Source organism: Neophocaena asiaeorientalis, unplaced genomic scaffold (genome assembly GCF_003031525.2).
Source record: "Neophocaena asiaeorientalis asiaeorientalis breed wild unplaced genomic scaffold, Neophocaena_asiaeorientalis_V1.1 scaffold100, whole genome shotgun sequence".
Lineage (NCBI taxonomy): Eukaryota > Metazoa > Chordata > Mammalia > Artiodactyla > Phocoenidae > Neophocaena > Neophocaena asiaeorientalis.
Genome location: NW_020173955.1, coordinates 2,860,119 through 2,870,125, shown reverse-complemented (window position 1 = coordinate 2,870,125; position 10,007 = coordinate 2,860,119). Strand labels below are relative to the sequence as shown.

Sequence of the window (10,007 nt, the reverse complement as noted above, 5' to 3'; positions counted from 1 at the left end):
TAGGCGCCCGATGGCTCCTTGCTTGGGGAGGTGGTTACTAGGGGTCCGGTAACTAGGGACGCTACAGGTGCCGCAAGGGGCCAAAAGTCACTCAAAACCGGCGCCCGCTGCGGGAGGCCCGAAGTGGGGGCCTCCTGGATAGCGGGAATCAGTATTGAATCTTTGCTGGTTTAGAGGGCTGGTGGGCAGAATAGGGCACCTCTTCCCCTCCTTCGCGCTTCACTGCCTAAACGCAGGCTTCTCACATTATACTAATGAAACGACACGTTTTGTGAGTGAAAAAGCGCATTTTTATTCATTGAAATAACCTGTTAGAAGGAGACGGCGGCGGCAGAGGAAAGCTGGGGATATTATTACGTTACGGCCTCAGGACTGGAAGGTTTGCATGCCGCTACCCAACATGGCTCCCCCGGAAGCCAGAGAATGGGAGTCCAGTACCTTCTACTCTGATTGACTTGAGAGCTAGCAGAAATCGACCAATCCGGAGGAGGCTGCTAGCTATCCCTTCTCGGCTGACCAATAAAAGTCCAGAGTTGGGCGGAGCCTGGTCCACCCACCAGTGAGTGAAAGTGCAAGTGTATGGACCGCGTGTTTGCTCCTTGGGTTCCTCAGCTTTATAGTGGTGGGGGTCAGAGGGCGAGAGCGCCCAGCAGTAGCCACAGACAAGTGTCATCTCCATCTCAGCCCCATTAACATCTCCCACCTGGGATGTGGGTGCTTCAAATGATGCCTTCCCTCTACACCACGGCCTGGAAGAGAGGCCTAGCCTTAAAATAGCAGGCGTGGTGCAGTCCAGCCACCTGCTACCTAAAGTCCCTACCTCCTGAGGCTGAGGCTGCAGCAACTTTCCCCTCCCTATTCTTCAGCTTCCTCCCGCTCCCTGCCCTACAACCTGACACCCCCACCACAAAAGTAGAGTATGCAGCAAGCGATGTCTAGAACCCTTCTCTGAGATCAGAGCCCTTTATACCAAGTCTTTCTTGTTCGCTGGTCTGGAGTGTGAGCACTTGCAAAATCCCCTATTCCCTCACCTTCTTCAGGCTGCTCTTTGTTTTGACTGAGCATTTGCTTCGACCACTGGAACAGATGCTGGCTGGATTCTGAGCAGAAGCCAGAGTTGGAAGCCCATGAGGTATGGATGCCCCAAGTGACCAGAGAAGGGACTTGAATGTCATTTGCATGCAGCTAGTTCTGTGGCTGCACGTCCCCCTCTTGGGATTCGTTTTAAGTCCGACCCAAAACCAGCAAGACAGGTCTACGTGCTGAAGCACTGCAAATGGAAGATTAGGCTAGAATAGGATAGAAGGAATGAGTGTGGAGGACACATTGTATGTGTTTATAGAAGAGCAGAAAAGCTTCCACTCATCAGCAATATTCTAAATTTGCAGATATATTTTAAAAATTGTTTTAATTGAAATATAGTTGATTCACAATGTTGTGTTCGTTTCAGATGTACAGCAGTCATTCAGTTATATGTACATAAATTTGCAGTTATCTAATGATATAGCCTCAAAATATATACAGCAGAAATGGACAGATCTACAAGAAGAAAATGACAAATCTTACGTCATCATAGGAAGAATTATTTTTGCACTTTTGTATTGAGATGTAACATACACAGTGCAATGAATAGATCTTAAATGTATAGTTGGGAAACCTCCCTGGACGTTCAGTGGCTAAGCCTCTGTGCTTCTAATGCAGGGGGCCCAGTTTGATCCCTAGTCAAGGAACTAGATCCCACATGCTGCAACTAAGAGTTCACATGCCACAACTGAAGATCCCACATGCCACAAGGAAGATCCCGTGTGCCGCACCCAGCACAGCCAAATAAATAGATATTTTTTTAAGTGTACAAAAAAATATATAGCTGGATGCGTTTTGACAAATGTGTACACTCATGAAATCATATTAAGAGACAGAACATTTCAGTCATCCTGGAAAGATCCCTTGTGCCCCTTCCCAGTCTGTTCCCCATTCCACATTCCCTTGACTGTTATAGAACTTCATATAAATGGAATCATACTGTATGTACTCCTTTTGCTCTTAACTTCTTTTGATCAGCATACTGTCTTTTGGGGATTCATCCATGTTGTATATATGAGTAGTCTGTTCCTTTTTAATTGCTGAATAGTATTCTTTGCTGAGATAATAGTTTTCCAATACTGGAAGAATTTTCCTCATTATTTTGTGCTATTCATAATGTAACAGTTACAGTCAAGGCATACTCTTAAATTTAATCCGTGCCATTAACATTGTCTTTATCACTTTCTTAAGTTTATTCACTCATCTATTGTTTCCATTTTTTCAGCTGTCAGTTTGGGTCCTTCAGGAAGATGATACCAGGAAGGAGTTAGAAGTGAAAGAGAGTTATTGGGGGAAGTTCCTGTGAAAGATAAAGGGACAGGAGTAGGAATGTTTTCAGGACAAGATATATTCTGACACCTTAGAAAAGAGAGGGAAAGGAGAATAATTGTGTAGGTGAAGGTTGAAACTACAGTGAAGGTCTGAGAAAGTCTCAGCCAGGTAAAAAGAGAACTCCAGCACAAAGATTGCTCATAGAACAGACATGGCCAGACCCTACCAGCCCTGATATCTGAATCATTGGCTAGCAGTCCCTCTGAAGGGCAAGTTCTCAAATGAGAAAACCCTGAAGTGCTGTGGTTGCCGGCTGTTAGCCAGCATTATGCTGGTAAATGTTTGATGACTGGCTCTCTGGGAGAAAGTGTGTGTGTATGTGATTGTACTTATAAATTTTAGTAATATAAAGAATTGTAGCACACACTTATAAATAAAACATACTCTTTACTGTAAATCCCTCACAATTGATTCTCCCAGAGTACTTTCATTGGTTTTTGCTGAACTCTTGTATCTATAGCCAACCTATGGTTGCAACTGGTGAATGTAGTTCCAGCATGAATGCTGGTTGATATTTTTGTTTATATTAATGACTAAGATGAAAGTGAAACAACCAACATGTATGTCAGAATTTCACTTGTCTGCCAATGTTGTAACTTTTTTGCTAGAATAAATACTTTTCTAATACTAAAAGAATTATCCTTAAATTTTTGTGCTGTTCACAATGTGACAGCTACAGACACCACACACTAAGTTTTTTCTGTATTATTAGCATTTTCCTCATTGTTTTAAGTTTAAAAGCCAACCTGTAGCACTCACTGATTTCCATGTCAGTACCCTCACCAAGGCCAATTTCAAGTAACCAGTGTGACATCACTGAACATGAACTTGGGGAATGATGCCCAATAGGACACCATTATATAGTTTTTCCACCATACAGATAGAGTAGATGCAAATAATCTTGAGAGCCTAAGTATAAGTAAAATGTAGTAACAGAAGAGGAAGTGAAGAGTTTTGAGAAATTATCTTTGTTTTGAATATAATTTATTTAATTACAATTTAGCAAAACTTAATTTTTAATAATGGCTGTGTTTAACAAACAGTTTGCGAATACCCTGAAATTTTTACAGTCAGGTCTTTAAAGCCAGTACTAACAGGCCCCTGCACGCACACTGCTGTGTCAATTGACTGCACTCCTCACAGCAGAGCCTGTCTTTAAAGGAGATCTAAGCAGGTCAGCTAGTTGACTGCCACATTTGCTATTGTGAATAAAGCAGCTATGAACAGTCCTGTAAGTGTCTTTGATACATTTGTGTATACATGGAGGGATACAGAAGATTTGAACAGCACAATTATAATTACGTAACATATGTCTATTAGAAAATATATTTTTTCTAATATGTATATAAATATATTTTATATATTATATTATAGAAATACATTTATATAAATATATATATAACAATTGGAGAATATATATTATCTTAGGAACATTATAAAAAGAAACCACAGCTCTCAGCCATAAAGCTAGCCTCAACAGACTTCAAAGGATTAATATTATACAGTTAACATTCTCTGATCACTTAATGCAATTAAGTTAGACATTAATTTTTTTTTAAAAACTAGAAAAGGCTTTCAGTTTGGAAACTCTAAAATACTTCTAAAAAACAATTTATGGGTCACAGAAGAATTAATGACAGAAATTATAAAATATATAGTAAGTATATATACGTAAATTATATATGGAATAAATATATTTATTAATATTATGTTCCTTAGAAACCACTTAAATATATTAAATAGAAACCATATATTAATTATATTTAAATTTACATATTAATATACAAAATGTAATATTATATAATTATATTCATTTGTGAAAGTATATTAATATATTTAATAAAATATTTTAAGTGGTTTTTAAGCCATGTGTTAGAGTAATTTTTTGCGGGGGAGGGCTGCTCTGCATGGGCTGTGGGATCTTCGTTTCCCAACCAGGGATCAAACTGGAGCCCTCCGCAGTGAGAGCACAGAGTCCTAACCACCAGACCGCCAGGGAATTCCCTGGAGTAATTTTTTTAATGCAGAAATAGATAATTTGAACACTGGATTATCAGATAGCTTCCAAAATTCTTCAGATGACTCTAATCTTTTACAGGTTGGAGAACCAAGGCTCTAATTCTTCTCTAGGATACCTAACTATTTGCTCAGTTCCATTTGCTCTCTGGTCCTCTGGCTCGCTGCTGTAGTAGCAAAGTAGCATCTCTTGCGCTAAAGCAATACTGCCTACACCCACAGAGGCTCTCGCTACTTACACCACTTCCAGACTCAGATGAAGCACTGAGCTTTTGCGCTTCCCCAGCAGCTGACTGGAGGCACTGGGCAAGGATCAACGTGCTAGGATAAGCTTTGACCAGTGAGAGATGTGAAACTGGCAAATATATTTCTTTCCCTTCCTTTACCTGATAGACTCTTCTAAGGCAGGATGATTCTATGGAGACTGTCTGGGCAAGTCACTGATGACAAGAAACCGATCTTTTTTTTTTTAAAGAAATGGCCAGCTTATTAATTCATACCTTTGTATTTGTTTTCCATCTTTTGCTGTCTCATTTCCCTTTCTTCTACATTCTTGATGTCCTGGGATTGAATGACCCAATAAAATATTAGTAGATTTTTTAAAATAATAAAATAAAAAATAATATTACATAAAATATATATCATATGTAACATATATTTATATAATGTATAAATTAACATATAATTTTATAATATAATTATAATACAGGTGGCTTCAAACCACTTAAAATGTATTAAATATATATATGTATGTGTGTGTGTGTGTGTATATATATATATATATATATATATATATATACATAATCTCCCATGCACCTTGGGATAGGGAGTGTTCTCAGAGCAATATGACTCCTGGATTCTTCCACAGAACAAGTGCAGGATAAGATCATTGGTTCAGCAACAAACAAACTACTGAAGTAGCTGAAATGTGCAGAATGCTTAGAAAAATAAGGCAGACATGAGAAAAATTTTGAGGTTCAAAAGCTTTGGATAACAAAATGAGTTACAGAAATCCTTGGGTTTAAAGAGAATGTTATGGGACTTCCTTGGTGGTGCAGTGGTTAAGAATCCACCTGCCAATGCAGGGGACATGGGTTCGAGCCCTGGCCCAGGAAGATCCCACATGCTGCGGAGCAACTAAGCCCACGCACCACAACTACTGAGCCTGCGCTCTAAAGCCCGCGCACCACTACTGAGTACATGCGCTGCAACTACTGAAGCCCACACTCCTAGAGCCCATGCTCCGCAACAAGAGAAGCCACCGCAATGAGAAGCCCACGCACTGCAACAAACAGTAGCCCCCACTAGCCGCAACAATGAAAACCCAACGCAGCCAAAAATAAATTTATTTTTTAAAAAATAAAGAGAATGTTATGACTGAGTTTAGTCAACCAACTGGAAGTGAAGGGCTGAACCAAGATGGAAATTATTCTTTGCATCTGAAGTGTAGTACCATCACCTTATTAGGTCACAACAGAGTGACCCAGTGTGGCTCTGGCCCAATTCTCTTGGCTGTTTTTGGAGAATCCAGGCTCTAAAATGATGCGAATCAACCAAACTGGCGTTTTGAATGAAAAAAAAAAATTCTACAGAGTTTATGGGAGAACTGTGGCCCCTCCACAAGAAAATATCGCTGGAATCCCTTTCACTTTCCTAGACCTGAAGAAAGAAGAAAGGAAACAGACAGATTGAAGAAAAATTGCCACCTATGAAAAAAGCAAGACAAAGAAAAGAGAGATAAAGAAGAAAAAGAAAGCAGTAGAGAGAAAAGGTAGAGATCTTGAAGTCTAAGAAGACTCCAGTCCAGATCTCCTACCCTAAAAGACAATCCTGCCCAGTCAGGACAGAGAGAAAGCACAATCATGTTCAGCCTTCTCATCAAAGAACCGAGAGCCAGAGTCCTTCCTCTGCTCCAGAAAAGAACACTCCAGCACTCCCGGAACCTTCAGTACAAGTGACCACTTCTGACACTTAGTGATATCCTGAAATTTCCCCAGCCTGAAACTGTACCAAAGCTAAAGGACATTCTCTGGAAAAAAAAAAAAATTCCAAAAAACAAAAGGAAAAGGAGAAGAATCAACCAAAATCTCACGCTTCTTCTCATACTTGATCTTGCTGGTGCTACAGATCCCATCAAGATCATATTCACCTAGAAGACAGCTAAGCCCAAGGAGGCAGCCATCACCTGGAGGAAGAACTCCACCAAAGGATAGACGGAGCAGATCTCCAGTGAGATGAAAAAGGCACTCATCAGCATTCTTGTCTAGGAGTAGTTCATTGTCCACTTTGTCTTGTGTCGGGTCACTGACAAAGAAGTCTCCCAAGAGGACCTTCAGCCCCCTTGAAAAACTGGTAATGAAACAGGAGGGAAGGAGGCAGGACACAACCTTTAAAAGAACGGCATAGCCCGAGGACGTGACATAAACTGATTAGAACCAAATAGGTCCAAGATGGTGGATGAGTCGACTTCCACTAGACCTTGAGCCTCAGTATACGCTCATTGTAACACATCAGCAAGCTAAATGACACACCCACAGGTGCCATGACAGTTCCAAGGCCAACCATAATGGTCAAAGAATGGGAGGTGGCCCAATTCCTGGATATCCCCACCCCTTCCCCAAAATAGCTGGACCACTCCTCCCACTCATTAGCCTACGAAATTACCCACCCCTATAAAAACTGACAACCCCATACCCTGATGCCACTCTTGCCTTCTGAGATGGCCTACACTCCATCTGTGGAATGTGTTTCTCTCTAAATAAATCCACTTCTTACCTATCACTTTGTCTCTCACAGAATTCTTTCTGCAGCAAGACATCAAGAACCTGAGCTTCATTAAGTCCTGAGACCAGGTGTGTGATCTCAGTTAAAAGACCGTGGGTTCAAGTCCCGATCTGAGTTGCATGGTTTCAGCAGGTTATCTCCTTCAAGTCCTCCAAGGCAAAAGCACCAAACATCACCTACAGCAACTCTACCACCAGAAATTCATCATTCCCCAGCACCCAGCAGCAAAGCCCTACAAGAAAAAGTTGTATTTCTGTTTCTCCAGGGAGAACTTCAGGTAAAGTGACAAAAAGTGATAGAAGTGACAAAAAGTGATAAAAGTACTGAGAATAAAATAGAATACTACTCAGCCATAAAAAAGAATCTTAAAAAACCAACAAAGTAATGAATATAACAAAAAAGAAGTAGACACAGATAGAGAGAACAAACTAGTGGTTACCAGTGGGGGGAGGAGGGGCAATGTAGGGGTAGGGGAGTAGAAGATACAAGCTATTGGGTGTAAGATAGGCTCAAGGATGTGTTGCACAACATGGCGAATATAGCCAATATTTTGTAATAACTGTAAATGGAAAGTAACCTTTAAAAATTGTATAAAATAGGGACTTCCCGGGTGGGCCAGTGGCTAAGACTCCATGCTCCCAGTGCAGGGGGCCCAGGTTCGATCCCTGGTCAGGGAACTAGATCCCACAAGCCGCAAATAAGAGTTCATAACAAGAATTCACATGCCACAACTAAAAGATCCCGCATGCCACAACTAAGACCCGGCGCAGCCAAATAAATAAATAAATATTTTTTTTTTAAATTGTAGAAAATAAAACAGAAAAAGAAAGTACTGAGAAAAGAGGCTCCCTCATCTAGAAAAGTAGAGTTGTCTGAATCAGAGGACAAAGGTGGCAAAATGGCTGCTGCATTTTCTGTGCAGCAGAGACACCAAATCAGACGACAAAACCAGCTCCTCCTCAGATGATGATGGTGATGATAGACCCAGAAGTCCTACATGAGAAATGGTGAGGTAGGCAGGTGGCAATTCAGAATGCCTCTCTATCACCACAGAAGTGCCAGAAAGAGATTTTCCCTTTTAGAGAAGTCCCTCCCCACCACCCACCAGAAGGCACAGTTTTCCTTCTCTCACACCTCACTTCTCCTCAGCTCACGTAGCCCATGACACCACCATCATTAACCCCTTAACGACCATATCATTTGCAGATATTTTCTCCCATTCTGTAGGTTGTCTTTTCGTTTTGGTGGTGATTTCCTGTGCTTAAAAGCAAAAGCTTTTAAGTTTAATTAGCCACCATTCTACTTTCTGTCTCTATGATTTTGACTACTCTCAGTGCCTCATATAAGGAGAATCATATAGTATTTGTCTTTTTTTTGTGACTGACTTATTTCACTTAGCATAATGTCCTCAAGGTTTGTTTATGTTGCGGCATATGCCAGAAATTCCTTTCTTTTAAAGGCTGAATAATAGTGTGTGTGTGTGTGTGTGTGTGTGTGTATATGTGTGTGTGTGTATATATATATATATATCACATTTTGCTGATCCATTCATCCATCAGTGGACACTTGGGTTGCCTCCACATCTTAGCTATTGTGAATAATGTTGCTACGAACATGGGTGTCAAAATACCTATTTGAGACCCTGCTTTCAATTCTTTTGGGTATATACCCAGAAGTGGAATTGCTGGATCAAGTGGTAATTTAATTTTTGAGGAACTGTCATCCTGTTTTCAACAGCAGCTGTAGCATTTTACATTCCTACCAACAATACCCACGGGTTCCAGTATCTTGTTTTGTTTTTCTTTTCTTTCTTTCTTTTTTTTTTGTTGGCTGCGTTGGGTCTTTGTTGCTGCACTCAGGCTTTCTCTAATTGCTGCTAGTGGGGACTACTCTTCATTGTGGTGCATGGGCTTCTCATTTGCAGTGACTTCTCTTGTTGCAGAGCACGGGCTCTAGGCACATGGGTTTCAGTAGTTGCAGCACGTGGGCTCAGTAGTTGCGGCACACGGGGCCTAGAGCACAGGGTCAGTAGTTGTGGTGCATGGGCTTAGTTGCTTTGCGGCATGTGGGATCTTCCCGGACCGGGGATCAAATCCGTGTCCCCTGCGTTGGCAGGTGGATTCTTACCCACTGCACCACCAGGGAAGTCCCTCTTTTCTTTTTTTTTTTTTGTTTTGCTGTGCCATGTGGCTTGCGAGATCTTAGTTCCCCAATCAGGGATCGAACCCATGCCCCCTGCAGTGGAAGTGCAGAGTCCTAACTGCTGGACCACCAGGGCATTCCCGTTGTTTTGTTTTTCTGATAGTAGCCATCCTAAAGGGTATGAGGTGATATCCTGTAGTTTTGATTTGCATTTCCCTAATTATTAGTGATGTTGAGCATCTTTTCATGTGCTTATTGGCCATTTGTATATCTTCTTTGAAGAAATATCTATTCAAGTTATTTGCCCTTTTTTTTTCTTTGCCCATTTTTAAATTGGGTTGTTTGTTATTTTGTTGTTGAGTTTTAGTAGTTCTCTCTATATATTCTAGGTACTAATCCCTATTAGATATGGGATTTGCAGATATTTTTTTCCCTTTCTGTGGGTTGCTTTTTCCTCTGTTGATAGTGTCTTTTGATGTACAAAACTTTAAAATATTCATGAAGTCCAATTTGTCTATTTTTTCTTTTGTTTTCTGTGTCTTTTATGTCATATCTAAGAAGTGACATTGCCAAATCCAATATTGTGAAGATTTTGTTCTATGTTTTCTTCTAAGAGTGTTATTGTCTTAGGTCTTTGATCCACTTTCAGT

At 40.7% G+C, this 10,007-nt stretch overlaps 1 pseudogene; it reads left to right on the top strand.

Moving 5' to 3' along the window:
• The first annotated feature begins 10 nt into the window (after nt 1-10).
• On the top strand, nt 11-6,837 carry LOC112404825 (serine/arginine repetitive matrix protein 1 pseudogene; annotated as a pseudogene).
• Nucleotides 6,838-10,007: the final 3,170 nt, after the last annotated feature.